Here is a 27,565-nt window from a genome sequence, read left to right on the forward strand (position 1 = left end):
CGCTTGAAGTATCCACAGGAAATGTAGTCCACCCACAAGGAGGTAGCTTACGAAACACTCGTTCGACTAATACACTACTGGCCATTAAAATTACTACATCACGAAGATGACGTGTTACAGATGCGAAATTTGACAGGAAGAAGATGCTCTGTTTCCTCTATTAATCCCGTCTCGTACAGATGCCAGATTGACAAGCAATATTCAGCTACACTACTGGCCATTAAAATTGCTACACCAAGAAGAAATGCAGATGATAAACGGGTATTCATTGGACAAATACATTATACTAGATCTGACATGTGATTATATTTTCACGCAATGTGGGTGCATAGATCCTGAAAAAATCAGTTACCAGAACAACCACCTCTGGCCGTAATAACGGACTTGATACGCCTGGGCATTGAGTCAAACAGAGCTTGGATGGCGTGTACAGGTACAGCTGCGCATGCAGCATCAACGCGATACCACAGTTCATCAAGAGTAGTGACTGGCGTATTGTGACGAGCCAGTTGCTCGGCCACCATTGACCAGACGTTTTCAGTTGGTGAGAGATGTGGAGAATGTGCTGCCCAGGGCAGCAGTCGAACATTTTCTGTACCCAGAAAGGCCTGTACAGGACCTGCAACATGCGGTCGTGCATTATCCTGCTGAAATGTAGGGTTTCGAAGGGATCGAATAAAGGGTAGCGCCACGGGTCGTAACACATCTGAAATGTAACGTCCACTGTTCAAAGTGCCGTCAATGCGGTGACCGAGACGTGTAACCAACGGCACACCATACCATCACGCCGGGTGATACGCTAGTATGGCGATGACGAATACATGCTTCCAACGTGCGTTCACCGCGATGTCCCCATACACGGATGTGACCATCATGATGCTGTAAACAGAACCTGGATTCATCCGAAAAAATGTTTTGCCATTCGTGCACCCAGGTTCGTCGTCGAGTACACCATTGAAGGCGCTCCTGTGTGTGATGCAGCGTCAAGGGTAATCGCAGCCATGGTCTCCGAGCTGATAGTCCATGCTGCTGCAAACGACGTCGAACTGTTCGTACAGATGGTTGTTGTCTTGCAAACGTCCCCATCTGTTGACTCAGGGATCGAGACGTGGCTGCACGATCCGTTACAGCCGTGTGGATAAGATGCCTGTCATCTCGACTGCTAGTGATACGAGGCCGTTGGGATGCAGCACGGCGTTCCGTATTACCCTCCTGAACCCACCGATTCCATGTTCTGCTAAGTCATTGGATCTGGACCAACGCGAGAGCAATGTCGCGATACGATAAACGGCAATCGCGATAGGCTACAATCCGACCTTTATCAAAGTCGGAAACTTCATGGTACGCATTTCTCCTCCTTTCACGAGGCATCACAACAACGTTTCACCAGGGAACGCTGGTCAACTGCTGTTTGTGTATGAGAAATCGGTTGGAAACTTTTCTGTCAGCACGTTGTAGGTGTCGCCACCGGCGCCAACCTTGTGTGAATGGTCTGAAAAGCTAATCATTTGCGTATCACAGCATCTTCTTCTTGTCGGTTAAATTTCGCGTCTGTAGCACGTCATCTTCCTGGTGCAGCAATTTTAATGGCTAGTGGTGTATATCAACATTCTGCATTCCTGGACAAGTTGTATTTTTTGAAGATGTATTGACGACTAAGGTGTACATAAAAGCTTTCGTATCTGTGACGTAATTCTGATGTCTTACACGGAATAACGCGAACGAAAATAAACAGGACGGGTAATAAACTTGGCGTCTAGCATGTGCGGCCAGGCGTCACAGGATTACACACGATATTTTTATACGAGACAGACTACTCATAACAGGCACGAAGGACATTGGATCTCGCCATGTTAACACGTAAATACAGAAAGAAACGCGCTCATCAACTTCTTTTGTTAAGTCTTGGCCTAATCGAGACGAGAGTTTCGCATCCATCAGCGGTAGAAACATTCGTGAGAAGTGCTCCAAGAGGTTCGTCCTGCTAAGCGATCTATCTGATGGAAATACTGGCATTTTATTAGCAGTAAAAAGTAATTTCCTCTTATATTGACATGGAGGAATGTTATTGCCTCCTTGTTAATAAACGTATATGAAATGCCTCTACAGCTGTCTGCTTTATTGTTTTTTGTTATTGCGTTCCTGTCGGGGGTCGCTCCATCATCAGGCTCATGGTCAGATTGCATTCTAACCCGAAACACTGCAGGAATTGTGCGTAGCTGATTTAATTGAGCTGTAAGGTGTATAAGGAGACCACATGTACTGTTTCGAAAACTTCACTTAGGTGACGATAGCTTGCGTAAATAAAGTTTGTAAAGTGGGTGATGCCTTATGCAAATGTTAATACTGCTGCGCATAAACGTGTGTCGGATGTTGAATCACTTTCCAAACCTTTATTTTAAGCCATTCATAAGTTTTTCGAAATTGCGCTACACACTAGAGGCGGCAAAATAATTTTTCCAGTTTTCAATGCTTTTGAAAGGTCTGTGGTGGATTCCTTTTATGTTAATTTCTTAAATCTGTTGTCATTTACGTCATACATTCCACTTCTGAATTTACTGTGGTGTTTCTGGGAGGAGACTGAGCAGTGGAACGTGTTACTTTTACACATAAACAAGAACGATCTGTCACACTACTACACTTTAAAACACAGCTTATATGTAATTCATGTCACACAGTCTCGTATGAACCTACATGCGCTTTTATTTGTATAGTGTATATGATAAGATACTGTCATCCCCCTTCCCTTCTGTGTGAAAGGATTAATGAGAAAATTATTTCTAGCTGCATGCTTGATGGCAGCAGACAAGCCTGTCTGCTAGAGAACAGTAGGACCAACATCGGAACAGGTAGCTACGCTTTCTAGAAGCAAAGAGGTTTCTATTCTAAGTATGGTCCTGTCCGTCCCTTGTCATGTTGGTATAGGAAGCTGCCTCTCTGGTCACTTCCGTTTGTATCTGTGAGGCACCCTCGGTAGGGGCCCATGGCAGTCGGTCCGCGGCGAGCGTCTGAAGTGGTAAGATCTCCGGCTAAGCGCGTGTCTGTTAAGTCCGTAGGACAATATATTTCTTAAATTCAGCCTAACTGGAAATTTAATAACCTTTATTTCGGGTTTAGCTCTAAAATATCTAATGTTATCTTAAATTGCAACGCAGTGTAATTCGAGTGTGAAGTTCAGAATATCTTCCAGTAGTTGCTTAGTCACTACTTTGTGAGCAAAGTGGAATCACGTGTTGATGATCAATAACTCTAACTAAGATCATCAATCTTAAATGCGAATGTGCGTGAGATTATAACGTCTCGTCTTGACAATATTTTTCAATATAGCAACTTTTCTTTATGTTCAACCCACGTGGGGTGTACTTTGTGAGGCCAGTATCACGTGCTTATATAATTGTTTGACCCATCAGGTTAATAGTATGACGATAGTAACCAGTTAGAGGTTTTTCTTTTTGATGTAATTTACTTTAATTCTCAACATTATTGTGGAGTTACACTCTTTGTGTAAACCAAGTTGACCACTTGAAGCATGTGGTGTAATAATCAAAGTAGCCCTCAGCTATTCTTTTCGAGAAGATTTCACAGACAAGAATTTAGTATACCAGTGCGTGGTAATTCCATGACTGACAGGATTGCGCTACGACCGTAACTTCTTTGGATGAACATTGAATCGGTTGGTTGTGGTTAATTTCCTCTTGCATATGTTTCAACGTTCTTCGTGTGTTGTTTTATAAATGCAGTGTTGTATGCAAAATCTTGGCTCCATATTTGATGTGTTCTGTAAGATTACAAACTCACATTTTCACAATCCTAAATAATGCACCAGTTTAGTTATGAATCAAGTTTAATATGCTGAAATTTTAACGGAAAAATGATCGATGTTAAAATAAATGTCTAAATGTAAACTGATTTATTTCTTTTTATTTAAATTCTATTTTTATGTATATATCACCGGTTGTCGTATGACTATTAAAAGATTATAAATAATGTTAGTCTGGTTGGCAATTTGGTAAACTAGACTGGATACCTGGTGAAACAGTTGCTCGGTAATGCAAGGATAACTTCCCCAGATAGCTCACAGCTTTTAACCAGCTTTCATTATCTTGAATATCAGCACCGCTTTCAGAACAACTTAATGCATCAACATTGATATGGCAAGGTATTCTGTGGCCGAAACTTCCAGTTCTTGCCTGTGGATTGTTGCGAGTCGTCCGGAATGTTCGGGAGTTGGTACAGTTTTCCAGCCATGAGAGAGACAGGAGGTAAGGAGAGGGAGAGAGGTAGCTATGATTTTTGTGAGTAGAATAGAATGGGAGTAGTTTGCCCAGAAGAAACTTTTTGCTTGTCCATTCTCACCCCCCACCCCCTTCGTGATGCAACCATTACTCCTCCCCCTGCCACCCTCCCCTCCCTCTCCCTCTTCCCTCTGCCGGTGTTTTTCACTGTGTCCTCCAGAAGATCTGGGACACAATGTACATTGAAGAGCGGCGAGCTGCCTGTAACTCAGGCGCAACGTACTTAGTCACACTCCAGAGAATGCCCACTCCACATGGACTGCGTTACGCTTTCGCCTTAGATCAGATAAATACCGTGCCGGAAAAAATGCAACATCCTCAAGGACAGTGTTCAGTATCATAGAGGCATACTGAGCTGTTCCAGCGTTAGTGAATCATTTGTCACGTTGATAGGCGATCAGGAGGCCTGGCAGTAACAGTGCTGAGTTTCGAGTACAATACTGTTGGTTACATTCATTCTAGAGTACAACGATGCCCCATCGGCAAGTATGTACTCCTGCTGAACAGCTTCAGCATTCTGGGCCTGCAGGAAGTTAGATGCACATACTTACAGATTTCTGCACATGATGGACACAGTGTATCGGTGGCGTGTCGGATTAGCCGAGCGGTCTAGGGCGTTGCAGTCATGGACTGAGCGGCTGGTCCCGCCGGAGGTTCGAATCCTCCCTCGGGCATGGGTGTGTATGTTTGTCCTTAGCATAATTTAGGTTAAGTAGTGAGTAAGCTTAGGGACTGATGACCTTAGCAGTTAAGTCCCATAAGATTTCACATACTTTTTTTTTTTTTTGTGGCGTGTCGATGCTTTCAAAAGTGGTCTGTGGAACATTAGGACGCGCACGTAGTACAGTCGCATGTAAAGATAGCACATGTGCGAGCACCTCTGGCCGACCGAACAGCATTCAGGAAGGAAATCATAGCACATGTTGCACCTGATCTGTCATCGGAGGCCATGGAGAACGGTCAGCTTGCAGCAGGACTAAGATCACGAGTGGCTCTACCCAGGCTTCCACCGACACCTCGACACTGCCAAGTGTGGCTACTCTGGTGTCATGAAAGAGTTGCTGGACAATGGAATGGCTCTCTGTCGCCCTCAGTGATGAGAGTAGGTGCCGTCCATATGCGAATGCTGGGCGTACGCGTTTATGCCGTAGACCTGTTGAGCTTATTATTGCGGAGTACATTCGCCCACTACACGCATTTCCCATCGCAGTCCTCATGGTGTGGAGAGCCAGCAGTTACAACTCGTGGTCACATTTGGTGTTTCTACAAGGTAAAGTAGCCAGTGTCCGCTACCTTGCGCAGGATTTTATCCTCGTGTTACTGTCATTTCTTTGGCAAGAAGTTCTTGAGCTTTCTCCGCAGGATAGTGCAGGTCCACATAGGGGTGCAGCGACGAAACGTGTTCTTGGTGTTGTACAATTACAAGGCCACCAAGATCATGATGTCTCTCGTCAACTCAACACTTGCGGGAAAAGTGCGAATTCACTCGCTCTCAAGGGCCTGCGAGAACCATTGCTGAATTGCAACAAAAGGCGCAAAATACTTGGGACAGTCTATCCAGGATGCCAGTCGTCGCCTTTATGATGGTTTGCATGCGAGAATACACGCCTGCGTCGCCGTCAGAGGTGTGTGTTCTGTGTATTTAGGCCGCTGTTTGGGCACCCTTTACTGAGACACGTGTGTTTCACCTATTCTGAATTTATCATACACTAGAGGTCAATAAAATGATCTTGTCCTTGCGGGTATTGCATTTATTTTTCCGGCAGTGTAGTTCTTTAGCGGATATGAGCAAACACAGGTCCATTCTGCACTTAAATAGTGCCACGGGACAGTACCAGAAAACCGGACTCTACCTCAGCATGTCTCAGGACTTTACGGTCGCCACCAGAAGGAGCCCAGTTGGACATTATACAAGTTATGTTAGCCACCGTTCTCTGGATTTAGGAACAGGCCAAGGTTTAAAGAGTATCTAAATTGTGACTTTTATTGCCACGCTAAATTTTCAAACTCCAGTTAAGTATTGTAGAATTTTTTTCAAAAAATCCTTGTAAATTGTTGTTCATATGTGTTGCCATGTATTTTTGCCATTGTCTGCTTACCATGTACTTCTGTCATTTTTCGCTTGACCATATTTGGTCATGTGACAATTTTTATACACACAAATTCAGGCTGTGTTCGTTTGTGCTAGCGAAACTTAAAAAAGCAGCTCGTCGATTGAAATTTTCACACAACGTTGCTCTCATTTGAAAATCAGGTTTCATGTTTTCCAGTGACCGAAGGAACCATGCAAGTTGTCAAGCCGTGACTGTTCACTGACACTGAGGAGACGGCTCTTGTGCCACTTTAATACTGGCCGGTGAAGAGCAGGTTAGCACGGTGTGGTCAAGAGAGCGACTACGCTCTGCCACTACGCAGCACACTCGACGCACACCGCGTCCTCTTTTCCTCCTCAAGGTAGACAGGGACTCGTGTTCGAATTACCGTCCGACCGCCATGATTAAAGTTTTCGTGGCTTCCCCAACTTGCTCGAAGAAAATTCTAAGGTGATTGTCATCGAAGGGCCATCAAGCGCTAGTTTTTTAAATATTGCCAAATAAACAAGGGGGCACTGATAGTCTCTGCATTAAACTCTCGTTCTGCATTAGGCATGGGCTCAGCGGATTGGTTAGTCCATTCTCGATTATCTCGGAGGCGAAGTCTTCTCAATTTCGGCATCAACTTCTGGTGGCGTTACTTTGAATGTTCACCTTTAGACATCCACACGATTTGCCTACTGGAAAGACGCTACGAGCTGGTTTCGGGAACATAAAAACTATCGATAGTCTCGGATGATATAGTAGTATCGTTTTCTCCAATAAAGAGTGAGGTCAATGTCTTAAATTAAGTACACACGTCAAGAAAAGTGTTTGCGCGTTTCCTTTATTCCGGAATTCATGGCACAGGAAACAAAAAACGCAACAGCGCATGGCGGCCCGGACGGTCGCCCATCCCAGTGCCGGCCACGCCCAACAGCGCTTAACTTCGGTGATCTGACGGGAACCGGTGTATCCACTGCGGCAAGGCCATTGCCATCGGAGGAGGAAGGCCACAGACATAAATACACAAGTCGCCTCAAAGCGTAGAGTATGAACTGTAAATTAGGGTATCATACTTTACTGAATTGTATTTTATTGTATTCTACTAACTTTATTGTATTTTGAGGTATTGCATTATGATATATGGAATAATCATGATGTAAAATTTTTTTATATTCTTTACTGCGAAAATGATCAAATGCACTCCTGCAAGAAAATTGAACAAACAAATAAATAAATGAAATCTACTTATACAACAAAACGCTGAATGGGGTAATGCAAGCCCTTAAACAGCCCGCCCATCCCCTTCAGGGACGGGAATAAAAGTGGATAAAAAAAAAAAAAAACTCGGGGCAGTCTCAGGTCGCACCTAATGAAGGTTACGAGTTACGTTACCGAAATATCGTGCAAGAACGACGCTGATATGCGTCAGAGCACCCGACAACCCAAGATGTCATTAGATCGCCGGGGAAGCCTGAAGAGTTACATGAAAGAAACTGCCTCCCTTCCTAGAAGATGTATTGTAAAAGCTTTTACACAAGTATATATTGTTGCCTGACACACAAGCAATGCATGCACCCAGAATCACGCACGAGAAGAGAGTGAAAAATTTGGTATAGGCTTAAGAGAACATTGGAATACAGATAATTGTCCATCTTTCGTTTCGTATTTCTCCTTTTGGAGCGGTCATGTTTATACTGCGTCTATGCCCCGTACACTGTTGAGATACTTACTAAATGGCTAAAGCAAGATAAGATCCATCATAACCCGTCGTGGCATACCATCGATGAGAGATGATAAAGCTAGCCCTGGTCCAAATTGTCGCACCCTTCAGTGAGGATTCAGAATAAATCGCACACAGCCCGTGGTCGTTGTCGACGTCCAAAAATAGCTTATTTCAATCGACCCTTACACGTTCGCTTGGGTTGGTGTCCGGTGAACAGCAAGGCCACCCCATTCTAGTGGTCCTAGCTTGTTGAAGGAACACCTTGACCAGCACAGCACGGTGAACACGCTGAGTTATCATTCACCAAGATGAAAGTGTCACCTCAATGTTGGCGATATTGTCCCACTGACGCTTGCAGAATCTCGTCCCTGTACCGTAGAGCAGTGAGACTGCCCTCAACAAGCACGCGACGTACACGGTGGCCCCATGTGATGCCACTGCAAGATATTACCCCACTACCGACTTGGTGCACATATGGGACACGCTGTTTGAGGCGTTCGATGTTGTTGGGTTGTTTCGAAACACGTTCGTTGTCTGCGATTATCAGGGTACAAACAGATCAACATTTCGTCCCTAAACGACACCTGACACAAATCCCGAGGCGTCCATTCTGCTCGACTTCTTCACGGTCTGTGGTGTAGGACATGGTGTTCCGCACGGTCGTCGGTGAGGGAGATTCACATCGTGTAATCGTCTTCTAATAATTTGATGCCTTGTAGCCAGTTGAGTTCTCGAGCACGCAGCCCACCGTTCCTATGACACGAAAGTCATAGGTGTCGATCACCCTATGCACCTGCCGAACGGACACGGTCTGTGCTGTGTATAAATCCCCATCTGTCAGTTGGAATCGATTCCATCTGTGCACTACATTAATTCGTCTCCGGTGCACACGTCGAGCAACTTTCCAGATTGACACGACTCCTGCACTTAATGTGATGATGCACACGCGATCATTGATCGCGATTGTCCTTCGTGCCATTGTGATTGTTCGCTCTTGCTGTTCCACAGACGTCTCTGTGCGTCCCTTGTGGTGGTTCCCTTTCACCTCAAACAACGCTGCAGTGCATTCCAGTGCTGCATTCTACGCGTAGATAGAACTCACTCGTGGTATGTTTACAAACAACGTGAGTGGTGTCCTTCCGGCACATACAGCGACACATCTGCACTACATATCGGGGTGACGCAAAACTCTTCTTGATGTGTGTATACGAGGGGTTACAAAATATATATATTGCCCTGGGCGGGGCTTGTGTAGTACGCATTTCTGCCGCTAGGTGTGTGTAGCGCAACTCATTGCCAGTTCAGTGCCGCCTGTTTGCCGATGTGGCTTGTTCTGTCCATCTGCAGTGATTGTTTTTGCTAGCGCTGTTATTTTTCTTGTTTCGTGTTTTATGATGGCAAGTTGAAGTGAACAACGTGCAGCTGTGAAACTTTGTTTTGTACTCGGTAAAAATGCTGCTGAAACTGTTTTAATGTTGAAAACAGCTTACCAAGATGACGCTATGGGAAACACTCCATTGTACGAGTGGTTTGCTCGATTTAAAAATGGCGACATGCCGATTGATGAGCAATCTCGTTTGGACGTCCATCAACTGCTCGAATCGACGAAAATGCTGAAAAAAAAAATCGAGAGCTTGTGCTCGCAGGCCGACAGACAAGTGATAAACTGTCAGAGATTACTGGGCTATCTTGGAGCTCGGTTCAGCGAATTTTAACGGGAGACAGGAGACTGGTTCTTCGTCCACAACAACACACCTATACACTTGGCTGAAAATGGGGATTCCCATCTGAAATTTTCAACTTGCCTCCCGCCCCAACCCCAGGGGGCTGGAGTGACGGGCTAATTTTAGCACCAGCAGATGTCGTCCTCGAAAATAATCAACTTTGGATTCTACACATTTTTTCGCGTGAAGATTATTTTTAGAGTTCGTCTGGTTTGTCAACTTAAAATTTACACCCTGTATATACTAACGACCAAACCGTAGTTCTCAGCTGCAGGAGTTGCTTGTATGCTGACGATCTCGCTCTGGCAACCCAAAGCACAAACTTCGATTCATTAGAAATCACCCCAAAGAGTGCTCTTGATGATCTGTCAAAGCACTAAAGAATAAATCACCTTGAACCCAACCCATCAAAGACACAGTGTGGACTTTCCGTCTGAGAAAGAGAGAGACCACCCACAAGTTAAAGATAGAATGGTCAGGTGTTAAATTGGAACTCTGTGACACTCCAAAATACCCACGAATATCACGTGACAGATCTCTCTGACGTTCAAAAAACAATGCATGATTTTCAAATCACAAGTCTCCACCAGAGAAACCTACTGAGAAAGCTGGCGAAATCATAATGGAGCAGCCAAGCCGAAACCATCCGAACTTCTGCAATGGCGTTATGCTACTCTGCCGAAGAGTATACCTGTCGTGTTGGGTATAAGTCAACATACGCCAGACAAGTGGATATGGCCATAAACATGGATCTGTAAGAGCGAACTTTGATGTCCTCTAGGCGACCGAATAGCGAAGTAATATTATGTGTTGGGCGGCTGTGGTGATAAAGTCAGAATTTGAGATGATGATTGATTTGGGTTGGAGTGTTATTAGATGGGATGTAGGTTGTTCCGTTGACTACTTCTGCACATTTGCTTCCTTTATTTAGCTGAGTGAAGATCGATTGTGGTGTGTTGGACACATGCTTGTCTGTTCTCTAGACCTGGGACAGACCTTAGTTGAAGTGTAAATTATAGCCAAGATCTCGAAAATGTTACATGACTGAGACCGGTATTCGAGAGTGGAAATATCATTTTGCGTATGTTTGTTTCTAGTTAGTCAGTGGTTTACAGCATGCTGCACATAGATAAAGTTCGGCGTTTGTAGAGAATTAATTTGAAGTCTATATCTTGGGAATTACGATGAACTAGTGATCGGTAGGGTGTAGCCTAGTGCATGATATTGAGAAGTACAGCTAAAATGGTGTAATATTATGGAGAAAGTACATGTGTTCTTGCAGTCTAAGAGTCTGAGGATGTTTGAAGAAAAGCGAACAGATAACGAAGGAGAGACAGTAAGGCGTTTGTGCTGAGGAGGGGACGATACCGAATTTGTAAAAAAAGAGTTCTGAGGGTGACTTAGGTCCGCTGATGTAAGAGGGAAGATTAGCTCTGAGTGTCGGGTCTGTAGAGAGAACAGGTTGACGGTGCTTTCCTAGGATTGGGGAGCATTGCTGTATATAGACGCTGTAGGGATAGGATATTTTTTTCGCATGCTGTAGAGATATACTGGATAAGTGCACTGTTTTGTGTCAAATGTGTATACACTGTATTGTGAAGTTAATATGGTTTACATTGCGTAGCGTTTGTATATACTGCACTGTAAAGTTAATATTGATTATGCTATGTGACGAGTAGAGAGGAAGTCGTAAGGACGGTAGAGATATTTCCAGAGTAACAGCGGCCAAGAGTGTGTATTTCCGATACTTAGCTCATTGTGGAATGCCAATCAAATGAGACCGCGATCGTAAGATTTAACTGTATAAGTATAATGAGATCAACGACCGGTATTCGAGAGTGCGAATATAATTTTTTGGTCTGTTTGTTTCTAGTTATTGAGTGGTTTAAAGGATGCTGTACTTAGAAAAAAAATTGGTGTGTTCTTGTAGTCTATGTGTCTGGATAAGTTTGTACAAAAAAAAGCGAGCAGGCAAGGAAGAAGAAGAGAGAGTAACGCGTTTGTGTTGAGGGGAAGCGATCGCCGAATTTGTGGAACAGTTCTGAGAGGGACTTCCGTCCGTTGATGCAGAAGGGCTCAATACCGCTGATTGTGGCTTGTGTAGAAAGAAAGAGCAGGTTCACAGTGCTTCCTTAGGAATTCAGAGAATTGGGGCATGTAGTGGGTATTGTAAAGTTAATGTGGTTTACATTGTGTAGGGTTTGTATATAATGGATTGTAAAGTTACTAATGCTTATGTTATGGGGTGAGTGGAGAGGACGACTATATATATATATATATATATATATATATATATATATATATATATATATATATGTGTGTGTGTAGATTGAGGGGGGGGGGGGCGGTGGAGGTAGTTTAGCGGTCTCTGTAAAAGTAAGCACAGGAAGCATCAGAAAGAAAAGCAGGATGGTACTTCGATTTCGGGTCCTTAGGAAATTAGACCAGTAAATTCGATAAGAAGGAATAAGAATGATTACTCGGTTGTGCTGGGATATAGGAGGGTTGAGAACATTTGCGTATGTTGAGAGCTGGAAAGGTAGGAGGTGGGGAACGCATTCAGTATTATTTTGGTGAACAAGTTCTGTTAGGGTAAGAATTTGAATTTACAAATCAGCTTAGAAAACACGAAAGCGAGCGTTAACTAATTTTGGGGGCACTATAAAATTTCGGAGAGGTTGACTGGGCTCTTTTTTTTTTTTTTTTTTTTTTTTTTTTTTTTTTTATTATTAAATGACCGTTTTAGATTGAGAGGGGAGAGAAGCGCTGGGATGTGTACGGACGGTGTGTGTGTGTGTGTGTGTGAACTCGCTCTCGGCTATTCTGACAACAGACGTGAAGGTGGAGATGTGTCGCAAATAGGCCGGCGAGCAATGGAATGCGGCCTTAACATGAGTTTTGGACCGCACTGAGTTAGGACGGTGACAGACGACTCGCGTGGCCTGGCTTGGATAGTCATGTTCGGCGTGTAGGTGATACGAATTATTTCTCAGGTGTTCGGTGTAAATGCGGCTGTCATCAAGTCGTGTTTGAAGGGTCGAACAGAGGCCTTTGAGCGAATTGAGAGCTGTCGGACGTGTGACTTGATGTAGGATAGGTTGATTGCGCGCATCTGTTGAGTTACTTTGCTATGCGTTATTTGGACAGATTACGAGTACTGATGGTGTTTACAGTTATGTGTACTGCCTTATTTAGGAGCAGTTTGATATTGTGCACTGAAATTAGGAGCTGTTTGCGTGTCTGCCGACTGTGCAACATGACATCAGGTATATCAGGACGAGTGTTTTTTGTATTAGAGTGATAGGTATATTCGATGCGGAAATAAAATGTACGTTAAGTATTTGCGGGACGATATAGAATATGAGAGAGTTCGAGTTGGTTGTTATTTTTTCTACTTGGAGGGTTTGTTAGATCGAATTGCTGAGGTGAGTAGCTACGAGAGCGCGAGGGATGTGATTGCAGCATATCTCCGTCTCTCAGCGGTTAACTAAAGATGGGGCGAGCAATGTTCTCAGGTACTGAGGGTGTGCTCTGGCCATGTGCTAGACCGTGTGGATTGAACAGCAGTATTAGGGTCATGGTTTAGCTAGAATATTTATACAGGAGTATGTCCACTGAGATGTGGGCGGTCTCGCGCTCGTGGTGTGTGAGAGAGGCAAAGCAGACTATTTTGAGTCATCACAGGTGACTTAGGTTAGTGGCTTCGTTTGCCACAATTTTCTTGTATGTGGTAGCGAAACACGAACTGACCATCAGAATTGAAGCTTGGCTTATTTGCATAGACAGAATGTGATATAAGTTAATGTGGGTTAGTACACGTTACTCCACGTTAGTAAACGGAAGCAAGCATTAGTACAAGTTCGTCAACGAACATGGGTCGGTAAAAGGACGTGGTGGTCGGTAGGGACTTCAACTACACTCCTGGAAATTGAAATAAGAACACCGTGAATTCATTGTCCCAGGAAGGGGAAACTTTATTGACACATTCCTGGGGTCAGATACATTACATGATCACACTGACAGAACCACAGGCACATAGACACAGGCAACAGAGCATGCACAATGTCGGCACTAGTACAGTGTATATCCACCTTTCGCAGCAATGCAGGCTGCTATTCTCCCATGGAGACGATCGTAGAGATGCTGGATGTAGTCCTGTGGAACGGCTTGCCATTCCATTTCCACCTGGCGCCTCAGTTGGACCAGCGTTCGTGCTGGACGTGCAGACCGCGTGAGACGACGCTTCATCCAGTCCCAAACATGCTCAATGGGGGACAGATCCGGAGATCTTGCTGGCCAGGGTAGTTGACTTACACCTTCTAGAGCACGTTGGGTGGCACGGGATACATGCGGACGTGCATTGTCCTGTTGGAACAGCAAGTTCCCTTGCCGGTCTAGGAATGGTAGAACGATGGGTTCGATGACGGTTTGGATGTACCGTGCACTATTCAGTGTCCCCTCGACGATCACCAGTGGTGTACGGCCAGTGTAGGAGATCGCTCCCCACACCATGATGCCGGGTGTTGGCCCTGTGTGCCTCGGTCGTATGCAGTCCTGATTGTGGCGCTCACCTGCACGGCGCCAGACACGCATACGACCATCATTAGCACCAAGGCAGAAGCGACTCTCATCGCTGAAGACGACACGTCTCCATTCGTCCCTCCATTCACGCCTGTCGCGACACCACTGGAGGCGGGCTGCACGATGTTGGGGCGTGAGCGGAAGACGGCCTAACGGTGTGCGGGACCGTAGCCCAGCTTCATGGAGACGGTTGCGAATGGTCCTCGCCGATACCCCAGGAGCAACAGTGTCCCTAATTTGCTGGGAAGTGGCGGTGCGGTCCCCTACGGCACTGCGTAGGATCCTACGGTCTTGGCGTGCATCCGTGCGTCGCTGCGGTCCGGTCCCAGGTCGACGGGCACGTGCACCTTCCGCCGACCACTGGCGACAACATCGATGTACTGTGGAGACCTCACGCCCCACGTGTTGAGCAATTCGGCGGTACGTCCACCCGGCCTCCCGCATGCCCACTATACGCCCTCGCTCAAAGTCCGTCAACTGTACATACGGTTCACGTCCACGCTGTCGCGGCATGCTACCAGTGTTAAAGACTGCGATGGAACTCCGTATGCCACGGCAAACTGGCTGACACTGACGGCGGCGGTGCACAAATGCTGCGCAGCTAGTGCCATTCGACGGCCAACACCGCGGTTCCTGGTGTGTCCGCTGTGCCGTGCGTGTGATCATTGCTTGTACAGCCCTCTCGCAGTGTCCGGAGCAAGTATGGTGGGTCTGACACACCGGTGTCAATGTGTTCTTTTTTCCATTTCCAGGAGTGTATTTCATTTCAAGTCCAGGTGGGTGTGGCAGTGGCGAAAATTGATTCCAAGTCTAGGTGGACGTGGCAGTTTTCCGCATCAGAGAGGTTAATTAATTGATCAGATTAATTAAATAGTCATGTGGACTTTGTTACATTCACTTGCGGAGGCACTAAGCTAGGTGCGCGCGATGGCTCATGTGTACGGACGTGTGTTTTCGCCAAGATCCTGGATTAGATGATGGAAGCATGTGGGCTGAATAATGAGAATCAGGTGATCAATTAACTTAGTGAGAGCGTTCTTTGTCTGACAGAGCCACGTGGTCGATCGCACGTTGTGACGTCAAGGAAGTTTCCAACTCGGTAGAAAAAACATTCCATTTACCAGAAACGTGTAGGAAGAGGTTGAGTGCCGGTGGCTTAGTTTGAAACAATTTACTTAGGTTGGTGGCGGAAGCGCAAGTGAGCTTTGTTTACTGGCAGATTTCAAACTTTGGCGCTGGTTCCTAGGAGGAGGAGGAGGAGGAGGAGGAGGTGGCGTTCTGGTCCTCGAAAAGTAGTCGATATTAGGAATTTGAACACGTTTGAATAGGTATATGAAATTGTAAATGGAATTATTTAATATAGCAGGGTGGTGAGAGTGAATTAGCGAGCGTTGTCGTGACGAGGAAACGTGCTGTTACATGGTCACAGTGGATTCCACTGTCGGTCAAACTCTGGCGCCAAACGTATCCTTTGCACGGCACGCGGTCGACAGGAAACATTGTGTCCGGTGTTAAGTGCTCGCGGGAGCGGCCGTCAGTTTGTGGCGCCGCTCGCCACTGTCTACCTGGCGCGCAGGCCATGGGGGCTGGGCGGAACCGCTTGACGTCAGCTGGCCAGGGAGCGGGCTCAGCCAGCCGCGCGGAAGTCAGCTGCGCTCTGGAGTTTCGCTGTGTGAGCATGGAGAAGTCAGTTGGAGTACACCTGCATGGCCATAATGTCTGAAATAGTCATTTTCCAGGTATTTACAGAAGGCTATGTCCGTCGCGTGTATGGAGGGTGTGTGACGTAAGCGGGGCGGTAGTGCAGTGATTGTACAGTTATTACGCGCGCGCGAGAACAAGTCAATTAGCGGGCGTTCTAGTGCAGTCCAAACGTGATATTATATAGTCATGGCGGATTCCACTGTCGAGCAAACTTTGCCGCCAAAAGTGTAGCACTGCGTTCTCTATCGCACGAGGACACGTGGCGAACGGCTGTGTGAGGTCGGTATCTGCAGGTTCAGACTTGCTCAGGGAATGGTTGTCCGTTGCACGATTCAGCTCCGAGGCAGACAATTTTGGCAGGAAACGTGCGGAGTTGACGAATACACGTGGTGAGCGGACAAGGGGCCGCTGTGACGTCAAACTCGACAAGTTCCAGCGTGTCCAGCGAAAACATGTTTACAACGTGGGAGTGATCGCTGGGCTCGCCCCCCCCCCCCCCCCCCCCCCCGCGCTAGTGGCCGGGCGCCTCACGTGACAGGCGTACGCAGTGTCTCCGCGTGCTGGCCAGGGGGTGGCGAGAATTTGAACTAATGTAGTTGGAGCGCGGACGTCGTGGTGACTGCACTGCGATATCAAAGATGTGTGTGCTGACTGTGTTGGAGAACAAGTGATGACCGTACTGCTTGAAATAAAGTCTTCAGCCCCTTGCCCCTGCAGAATCAAAGTGCGTGACTTACGTTACTACAAGTGCAGTTTATTATTTGACGCGATTATGATAGGCTATCGGTGAAAAAAGATAAGTGACGGAGAAAGCTCGTACATGTGATCAATTATGGTGTTGGGGATTTGAACTTGTGATATATTTCTGTTATGGATGTAAGGAGAATGTCTTTCTCACCGAGAAAATCGGACGTCTTGAATAAATAATAAATGATGAAAATACATAGAAGTACAGTTTTCGAGAGAATATCGTGTTGGAATTTGAATTTGGCGCAATTTTCTAGTGGAGGTAGGCCTATAAGAATGAATGATAACGAATGATAGTGGATGGTAGTGGATGATAATCAATAATAATAGACAAGTAGGGTCTTTGCATGCATTATCCTGTTGGAATTCAAACTTCCTGCCAAAAGCCGCCATCTTGGATGACGTCATCGCCGCCATCTTGAATAAATTAGGGAACAATGCAACGTGCGCTGACGCGAAGGTTGTCCCCCTACTGACGACAGCGCCATCTGCAGACAACCGAAGACGGCTGCTCTGATTGTCTCCCAAATCGTTTATATAGATAAGGAACAGCAAAGGGCCTATAACACTACCTCGGGGAACGCCAGAAATCACTTCTGTTTTAACTCGATCACTTTCCATCAATTACTACGCACTGTGACCTCTCTGACAGGAAATCACAAATGCAGACACACAACTGAGACGATATTCCATAAGCACGCAATTTCACTACAAGCCGCTTGTGTGGTACAGTGTCAAAAGCCTTCCGGAAATCCAGAAATACTGACTCGATCATAAATCCCTTGTCAACAGCACTCAACATTTTATGTGAATAAAGAGCTAGTTGTGTTTAACAGGAAACGATGTTTTCTAAACCCATGTTGACTGTGTGTCAATAGACCGTTTTCTTTGACGTAGTTGATAATGTTCGAACACACTATATGTTCTAAAATCGGCGTTAACGATATGGGCCCGTAATTTAGTGTTTTTCTGACGCGTCAATGATAATAATTGTAATCGTCTTTACATACATGTAATTTCTATAATTAGTCTCCTTTTAATTTGCTTTTTTGTTCGATTCTTCTTAGAACATCGTGTCTTTGTAAAACTTTACTTTCAAATTTTAAATTGTCCTCCTCGTTGCCTCCTCCAAACATTCCCGCACTTCGGGTTCCCACCGCCGTCACAGACAAGCTGGATCTGTGCCTTTCGCGATCACTTGACATAAAAAGAATCGCCACGTCCTAAATAGAGCATAATCGTTACAGAACCCACGATTATTGAAATAATCTACTTCGTCGCAACATGGTGGGAATTTTTTTTTTCTGGTGACATTTTCTTTTATTTAAGATAGAGCCTCCCTCTCGGTCGTCTGCAACAGTGTTTGCCATGACCTGCATTAATCTCTGTTTTCGACGGGAGACTTAAATTAGTCGCACGGTGAGCTGTGACCCTCCCGAATAAGAAGCCAACACGTTACTGTTGCGCCATCTCGCGAAACATTGCTGCTTATCTATCATTAGGCCAACAGCGTATAAATAGCACGGCTGTTGTACCAGTCACTGACGTAGCTATGAAAGACCTCTGCCAAAAATACGCATAATTCTTCCACGAGCACTATTCTATCTGATAGAACTCCGATTAACGGGTGAATCATGCCCCTGTATTATTACTGACACTGTACCGTTTTTACAAACCAAATTAAATGTGTTTGCAGGAAGTTTATTACTATTTTTTCAAAGGAGATAGGAGTTCAACGCGTACAAAAGAACCTGAACTGCAGATATTCTGTATTACAGTACATTTCAGTGTTCAGACTGCAGATTCGTTTCGGAGCCAGAAATTCATGCTGTCGTAACGTGAAGTAACAATTTTTAATTTCTGTTTCGAAGAAAACCCACAACTTGCTGTTGACTGTCTGCTGTCTATCTGCTTTCGTCGATATATTTTTACCAGGCTGCAATTTATTTTGCACAAGGCAAAAATTGTTCAGTATATTCCTATAAAATGATCATAGGGATAGGCTCAGCACATTTAACCGCAATGTGGAAAGGCCTAAAGTTTTGTTTCTTCATTATTTACTAGCTGAAAAGACCGGCTTCGTCTGGTCTTAGGTTCCACTTACTATCTGAGAACATTCCAGATCACTCGAGAACAATCGTGAACGTCTAAAAACGAACATTCGAAAAACATAAAAATGTCGGTTTATCACGCTCAAAAATACTCTGGAATGCTCACCAATTCTCCTTCAAGAACTCTTTAATTAACTGAAATATTCAGCAATACCCTAATCTGAAATAAAGTATTGTGGCACTCATTTATTTTAAACAGTCAGCGATAAACTAGAAGACTCTCAAGTATTAGAGAGCATTCAACAGTGTTTTAGAACATTTGAAAAAGGGAAGTTTGTTAGCATCGAATATGAATTCAAGCGTTATGAAGTCTCTGCTGAAGGTATTTGTGTGGAGTGTAACCATGGACGGAAATGAAAATTGAGGGATAACCAGTTCAGGCAAGAAGAGAATGGCTTTTGAAATGTGGTGCTGAAGATTAGATGGGTATATCGCATAACTAATTAGGTACTGAGCGAAACTAGGAAGAAAAGAAATTTATGGCACAGGTTGACTGAAAAAAGGGATCGGTTGACACGTCCTGCGGCTTCAATATTCGTCAATTTATTAGGTCTGCAACTTTGCTTTCGCTATTTGTTATAAAGTTCGAGGCTTCATCGTGAAAAACTACAAAATATTTACGATTCAAAGTATCGACCATAGCTGGTCACTACTTTCACACATCATTCGGGCAGTATGCGAATCCCGCGGCGGAAGAACAGGGAATCTTTTGAGGAGATCGACGAATCGATCAATTTTTCCACTTGTTTATAAGACCGGAAGTGCTATTTAGCCAGGTCTTGGGGCAGTGATCGAAAAATGGAGCAATGTCTGGAGAAATTCAACGATTCCAAGTATGTTTTGACGGGTTTTGAGACATGGGGTCGAGCGTTCTCATACTCAAAATCACCTGTTGATGTCTATCGCTGTATTTTCGCTGTACGTCCTTTAGTGCTCGGCTCAAACGTAGGTTTCGGCAACCTCGAAAACCTCTCTTCCATCGCCATGCCGGTCTTGAAAACCATCTTTCTTGAAACGTTGAATCGATTCTATTAAAACTTCGCGCAGATGAGAAGAACTGGGTTCGTTAGTTGACGTATTCCATTGAGAATATCTGTACGATGTAATTACAAATCGACTAATATTATGATTACGTTATGTTTACAAATCCCTAATCGTATTGTATGACATTTAAGACCTGCCACTTGCACCACCGCTTGCCGCTACTGCCATCTGTTGGAAAACGGCGGAAGCAGAGTTGTAGACCTAAAAGTATTAGAGGGAAGCGTGGGGTGTAAAATTTTTAGAGATAGACCAAAGGATGAATACGCTAAGCAGGTTTGGTTGGATGAAGGTTGCAGTAGTTATTCGGAGATGAAGAGGAATGCGCAGTATACGCTAGTGTGGAGAGCTGAATCAGTCTTCGGACTGAAAACAACGACGACGACGACGACGACGACGACGACGACGACACTGTAGACTAAGTGACAGTTGTTGGTTTCCAAACTGTGAATGGAAAAGAAAACGAAGGGGGGAGGGGGGAGACAAATGAGGCACCAGAAATACCTTACTCGACACTCTGTGAAGTGCCGTGCTGCGCAGATTTTAGACGCGTATGTAGACGATTCCATCCGACGGACGGTTCACCACGACAGCGGCTTATCCCCTCTCCCCATCAGTTTTTTGGAACCGGTTACACCTGCGAATGTTGGCGCGCGATTTGTCAATCTCTGTCAATAAAACTAAAATGTGTGCTTCCATATTGTCATTTACATTTCTTAGATAGTGACCAAACACAAGCGTAAAAAATTAAAGTTGTCGTCAACCTGCACCAGCTGAGGTGTGGACCGCTCTATACTTTGGCGGCTCTACAAAGCTCTGACGCTGTCGCGTCTGCATTCTGGGAGCCTGGCGTATGGCTGAGTATCGCTTTCAACATTGCGTATGCTGGACCTGATACACCATTGTGGGGTCCGACTTGCAAAAGGAGCCTTTCGGACCAGCCCTAGGAACAGCCTACTCGCGGAGACTGGCGTTCATCTCCTACAGATCAGGCGCCAACGCTGCTGCTCAGCTATGCAATACATATTCGCTGCTCACCTGAGCATCCGAACTACTGTGTCCTTTATGCTGGTAGAGTAATCTATCTCCCACAACAGAGGCCAAGGTCGGGAGTCAGGATCGCAGTCTGTTTACAGAGTCGCTGCTCTGATCTTTCCCCACTGTCGCTTCTTGTCAGGGAGAAATCACGTGCGTCCCCATGGGATGTGCCCCGTCCTCGGATCTGGACCGACCTCTCAGTTGGCTCGAAAGACTCAATACACCCTATGGTTTTTCGCTGCCCGTTCCTGGACGTCTTTGACGTGTTTTTGGGCTCAGACGTGGTATACACTGTCGACTCTGTGATCGACAGATGAACCGGTTTTTCTACACACAAGCGAGATGCCGTGAACTTTGCTCCCTGTCAAACGGATGCAGTGCTTCCACTCTCAGCTACCTTCGTTCTAGCATTGGCATGTCGTTCTTATTCGGCAGTGACTCCTTGCCTTCAGGCTGTAGACCAGTGTTGCCCTTGACACCCATTGATTGTGACTGTCCAGGATCTTCTCTAGGACCTCCTCCACCCTGGACGATCGGTCGTCTTTGTATGGGGCCGTGGTCAGAGAATAACCATGCTGATTGGTAGGCCAAGTTGGCTACCAGGACCGACTTTAGAGATGAGAGTACTGCATCCACACAATCGGTCGACTCTACACCAACAGTTGTTGGAGTCTTGGAATGTGGGTAGATGCCCTGGTTTCTCTGAAGAAACTGCAAACCGTAAAGAAGACCATGACTATGTTGTAATCTTCCTTTTGGGCTTCTTGCAGGGAATCTGTTGTCACCTATCAGCTTCACATCGGTTAAACTTGCCTGACACACCGCCGCATCCTCTGAAGTGAGGATCCAGCCCACTGTCAGTGTGCTGCCTGCCTCACAGTGGCCCACATCCTACTGGATTGCCCGAGTTTGGACACCTTACAGCGAAACCTTGAACTTGCTGACATGCTACCTCTGGTGCTAGCGGACGATGCGAAGGCGACTGACGAAAATCGTTTTTACTCCTCTTTGCGACGTAGGGCACATCAGCCTCGTCAGCCGATTGAGGGACTGCAGGAGTGCCCCGTCCCATACTCCGACCTGAGGGGCCATGGCTGCCCTTGCTCGGTGGTCCAAACTGGCTCCTGCCCCTCTCAACTTTTACTTTTGTGAAACTTCCTGGCAGATTAAAACTGTGTGCCCGACCGAGACTCGAACTCGGGACCTTTGCCTTTCGCGGGCAAGTGCTCTACCAACTGAGCTACCGAAGCACGACTCACGCCCGGTACTCACAGCTTTACTTCTGCCAGTACCTCGGTCGGGCACACAGTTTTAATCTGCCAGGAAGTTTCATATCAGCGCATACTCCGCTGCAGAGTGAAAATCTCATTCTTTTTCTTTTGTCATTGATTGACAGACTGATCGTCATTGTTCTCTTTCCTGAGATTTTATCTTGTCTGTGTAGCTAGTTGTCTTGCGGTAATGATCATTATTATCTATAGAAAGATAAACTATGTCGCCTGTAAATGGTTACCTTTTAAGCATGTTATCATGCAGTTATGTTTCTACCGTGAACACATAATGTAAGGCGTTTATTCACTGGTTGGATGCAGGGTGTCTGTCTCCACTCCATAACTTGTCCTGGCGGTCTCCAGCTCCTTTCTGGGAGGGGAAACTCCCCTGCTTTCACCCTTTTGCCTTTATCTCACTTCTCCTTGCTTCTACCTCTTGGTTTGGGTTTCTTGATTCTCGAATACAGTAGAGTCCATTGGGATTTGTCTATCGTGTATTTCGTGTCTGGGCATTATTCTTAGCTTGACACACAGAGGATTAAGGTGCTGATGACCTCGTATTTCCGCCCCTTGGACTCCATCCGTCCATCCATCGGTCCGTGTCTTTAAGGGGAGCCGGAGGTGCCTATGCTGCCCATGTTAAAATCACTAAGTTTGAGGAACATTTATGAATAAACTACCAAATAGAAAATTTTGAAATTTTTTTTACATATAGAGTGGTTTAGTATTGCAGTTATGACAGAGGGATTTTGGAGTAGCTTTTCTAGTTTCCCTCCAATTATTTTTTTATTAATGACCCAATTTTTTTTTACAAATAATTGCTTTATAATTAATCTGAAATGAAACTACTGAACATATTGCCAAATGGCTGTGTTACAATGTAAGTTTGACCACTAGGAGTGCTGTATAAAAATTTCATCTCTCTAGCTTGAGTGGATTTTGAGAAAATGTTCCTTATATTCGAAAAATTCTAATTTACGGGAAATGGCTATCAAAGTTTCTCAATACATTCCTGCACTATAGGATGGATTATCAGGGTCTTCTTCTTCATCCTCCAAAAGCTTCCTCTTCTGTCTTCTTTTCTGGTCTGTTGTTCCATCATACTTCATATGCTTTCTCTTCTTTCTGCTCCTCTTATCCTTTCTCTGTAAATATTTCTTAGTGCTCGTACAGTGTTCACGCCAGCTGTAAATCCTAATGCCTTCAGAACTTCACATTTCACACTGTTCCCTTGGTTGTAGGTTGCTATTGCATCATAAGTGCCAAAGTGCAGTGTTTTTATGCTTACAAACACCCTTTTAGGAATCACTTTCCAAATCAAATTGTTTACGCTCTCATTAGGATTCTGCGTCTTTCCGTGTAGACATTTGACAACAATTCTGGCTGTGCTAAGTCATGAAAAATTGGTTTTATTGTTCCCTCCTGATTCTTGTACATACTGCATATTACCCGCTTTACACAGGAAGTATAATACTACCAACAACAGGCGCAACACTGAACTAATTTGAAACGGTAAACAGCAAAGAGACGATGTTCCGCGCTCTTATTCATTGTAGTATCGCAACTTGGTATTAGTGTTAATTTTCTTTTCCCTACGTTCTTCCTCTTCTTATATACACGGTTACTAAAACGTGGCATCGTAACCAGAACAAAAGTGTACGACAATATTAAATGGAGCAAGATGTTGGAAATTCTGAGGAAAATAGGAGTAAGCTGTAAGGAAATACGGGTAATATTTGTCACAGAAAACAATGTAGCCAACCCTTGCACACTCGCTGTATGTGTAACATAAGGCGCTGTATGCGTAACAGGCCGAGAAAATCCCAAGCAGTTCGCCAGGAAGTCACGAGAGGGGTATTAGATGCATTCAGCGGCCGCCCATTTCCTCTGCAGGCGTGGGGGAAAATGGTAATAACTCCACTTCTAGGGCGAGTAGAACAATAATTCAAAGTTTACATTAAAGAGGAATGTTCCAATTAATTTTCGGTAGCAAAGGAATGGTAATTTTTTGGATTTGACCGCCTCCGGCTCCCCTTAACCTGAACGTCGATTCGACTATCAGTGCTCTACTAGGCGAGGTCCTACTGTAAAGTAATATGCCGTTATCCTTCTCTGGCCTTTTAAGTGTCTGCCCCAAGCAGTTTATTAGAGGGGAAACCTACTGTTCAATGTGGAGACCAGACCACGGTGCAACTTGAACTTTTTCACATGCAGAAATCATTCCCAGAGTTGAAGGAAGCGGTAAGTGGCATAAAAACCCTAGGACCAACTGAGGTTTGAACCACAAACTTCAGGGGTTGTGGTATGACACTTCCACATCAAGCCGATTACTTTCTTACAATCCAAAGTGAATGTTCAGCTTGTTGCATGTACAGGGTGACAATGATTGAACTAGATGAAATAAAAAGTCATAACTTCTAAAAGGTTTATGTTAGGACGTTCAAACTGCTCGGTTGACCGGGCATGATGGGAATTAGTTTGCGAATGTGGTTGGGCTTAACGATGAAGCCCACCTTCATTTGAATGGGTTCGTCAATTAGCAAAATTGGCGCATTTGAGGGACTGAGAATCCGAATTTCGCGATCGAGAAGTCTCCTCACTCTCAACGAGTGACTGTGTGGTGTGCAGTGTCCAGTCACGGAATAATCGGTGCGATAATCCTTGATGGCACAGTCGGTACCGAACGGTACGTGAAGGTTTTGGAAGATGGTTTCATCCTCATTATCCAAAATGAACCTTATTTCGACAAGATGTGGTTCATGCAAGACGGAGCTCGACCCCATCGAAGCAAGAGAGTGTTTGATTTCCTGGAGGAGCACTTTGGGGACCGCATTCAGGCTCTGGGGTACCGAGAGGCTACTGGCATGGGTCTCGATTGGCCACCATATTCTCCGGATCTGAATACATGCGAGTGGCCGGCCGGTGTGGCCGTGCGGTTTAGACGTTTCAGTCTGGAACCGCGTGACCGCTACGGTCGCAGGTTCGAATCCTGCCTCGGGCATGGATGTGTGTGATGTCCTTAGGTGAGTTAGGTTTAATTAGTTCTAAGTTCTAGGCGACTGATGACCTCAGAAGTTAAGTCGCATAGTGCTCAGAACCATTTGAACCATTTTTTTGAATACATGCGAGTCGTTTTTGTGGGACTATATTAAAGATAAGGTGTACAGTAATAACCTGAAAACCATTGCTGAGCTGAAAACAGCCATTCAAGAGGTCACCGACAGCATCGATATTCCAACACTTCAGCGGGCCATGCAGAATTTCGCTATTCACCTACGCCACATCGTCACCAATGATGGCAGGCACGTCATAACCTAAATCTGAATACCTGCAGTGACGTTTACATGTTGAATTAAGTGTCTGCACTCCGTTGCTCGTAACTAAATTACGTATTTTTCGTACAGTTCAATAATTGCCGCCCTGTGTTATCAACATGTTTACGCCAGGAGTAAATATTCAGATGGGGTGCGCCTTGAGTGATGCGTATTGTATGACAGACAAGTTGAAAGCTGAAGGCTGCGGATCGGCACCTGGCGGCTGTCCCAGCAGCTGCACCTGGCCAAGTTGTTGCCGTGCCAACTGGAGGCGGTCTGAGGGTCGCTACGCTTTCTTCAGCGCAGGGCCACCGCTTTCTGCAGTGTGGCGCGAGGCGTTGCCAGCCACCCCACACCTGTGTTCGGCTCACCGGTCGTACATCAACAGACGCAAACAGCATAAAAAAATTTAGCATTCCATTCACTGTAATGGAATTAAAATGAGCTACTAAAATACAAGGCAGGTTCCAGTTGCGAAAGAGTTGATGAGCATAGACAACCAGGTGTTTACAAAAATATTATGCGCAGTAGTTGTTGTTTTAGCATTGATACGAGAAGTAGATAGGTACCTTTACTGCACAGTGAAAACATGTCAGTTCTGCGTTATAATGTACGCCATGACTTGCAGTGTCACGTCATTTTCATGACAGCAGACGCAACATGCTAGATGTGACTTAAGATAAAAGACGACTTGCACACGATTTGTGATTGGTGTAAAGAATGGCAGCTAACTCTAAATATAGATAAATGTAAATTAATGCAGATGAATAGGAAAAAGTCACGTCGATTAAATATTTGGGCGTAACATTGCAGAGCGATATGAAGTGGGACAAGCATGTAGTGGCAGTTGTGGGGAGGGCGGATAGTCGTCTTCGGTTCATTGGTAGAATTTTGGGAAGATGTGGTTCATATGTAAAGGAGACCGCTTATAAAACACTGATACGACCTATTCTTGAGTACTGCTCGAGCGTTTGGGATCCTTATCAGGTCGGATTTAGGGAGGACATAAAGCAATTCAGAGGCGGGCTGTTAGATTTGTTACTGGTGGGTTTGATCGTAACGCGAGTGTTACGGAAATGCTTCAAGAACTTGCGTGGGAGTCTCTGGAGGAAAGGAGGCGTTCTTTTCGTGAATCGCTACTGAGGAAATTTAGAGAACCAGCATTTGAGGCTGACTGCAGTACAATTTTACTGCCGCCAACTTACATTTCGCGGAAAGACCACAAAGATAAGAGAGATTAGGACTCGTACAGAGGCATATAGGCAGTCATTTTTCCCTCGTTCTGTTTGGGAGTGGAACAGGGAGAGAAGGTGTCCTCCGCCACGCACCGTATGGTGGATTGCGGAGTATGTATGTAGATGTAGATAAGGATTCCACAGTCTGCGCTCTGTGTGTGGGTGTTGGGGGGGGGGGGGTGTTCATACTTCCTAATATCGTGTTGGAATTCCTTGCGCTCGGCACAGTGCAGCAACTCGGCGCGGCATGGACTGGATAATTCATTCAAAGTCCTCTGCAGAAACGATGAGGCATGCTGCCTCTATAGCCATCCCTAATTCCGAAAGTATTCCCGACACAGGATTTTGTGCTCGAATTGACCTCTCGACTATGTCCCATAAATTTTCGATGGGATTCACGTCGGACGATCTGGGTGGCAAAATAATTCGCTCGAACTCTCCACAATATTTTTGAAACCAATCGCGAACAATTTTGGCGCGATGACATGCCGCATTGTTAAGACTCCGTTTTGAAGTCCGTGAATGGGTGCAAATGCTCTCTAAGTAAGCGAACATAATACATTGCCAGTCAGTTATCGATTCAGATGGACCAGAGTAGGCAGTGCATTCTATGCAAACACTCGGAACTCCGTCATCAGGTCTTACCAACTGAAATCCGTACTTACCTGACCAGGCCACGGTTCTCTTGTAGTCCAGGGTCCAA

General features: G+C 45.3%; 1 protein-coding gene and 1 pseudogene across 1 annotated transcript in view; one reads left to right on the top strand and one right to left on the bottom strand.

Annotated features, from left to right (window-relative positions):
• Positions 1–27,565, top strand: part of LOC126251657 (lysophosphatidylcholine acyltransferase) — a 735,574-nt gene that overhangs the window by 284,829 nt on the left and 423,180 nt on the right. The window lies entirely within an intron of this gene.
• LOC126254028 (5S ribosomal RNA) lies at positions 7,248–7,365 on the bottom strand (annotated as a pseudogene).

The sequence above is a fragment of the Schistocerca nitens genome, chromosome 4 (assembly GCF_023898315.1).
Source record: "Schistocerca nitens isolate TAMUIC-IGC-003100 chromosome 4, iqSchNite1.1, whole genome shotgun sequence".
Classification (NCBI taxonomy): Eukaryota; Metazoa; Arthropoda; class Insecta; order Orthoptera; family Acrididae; genus Schistocerca; species Schistocerca nitens.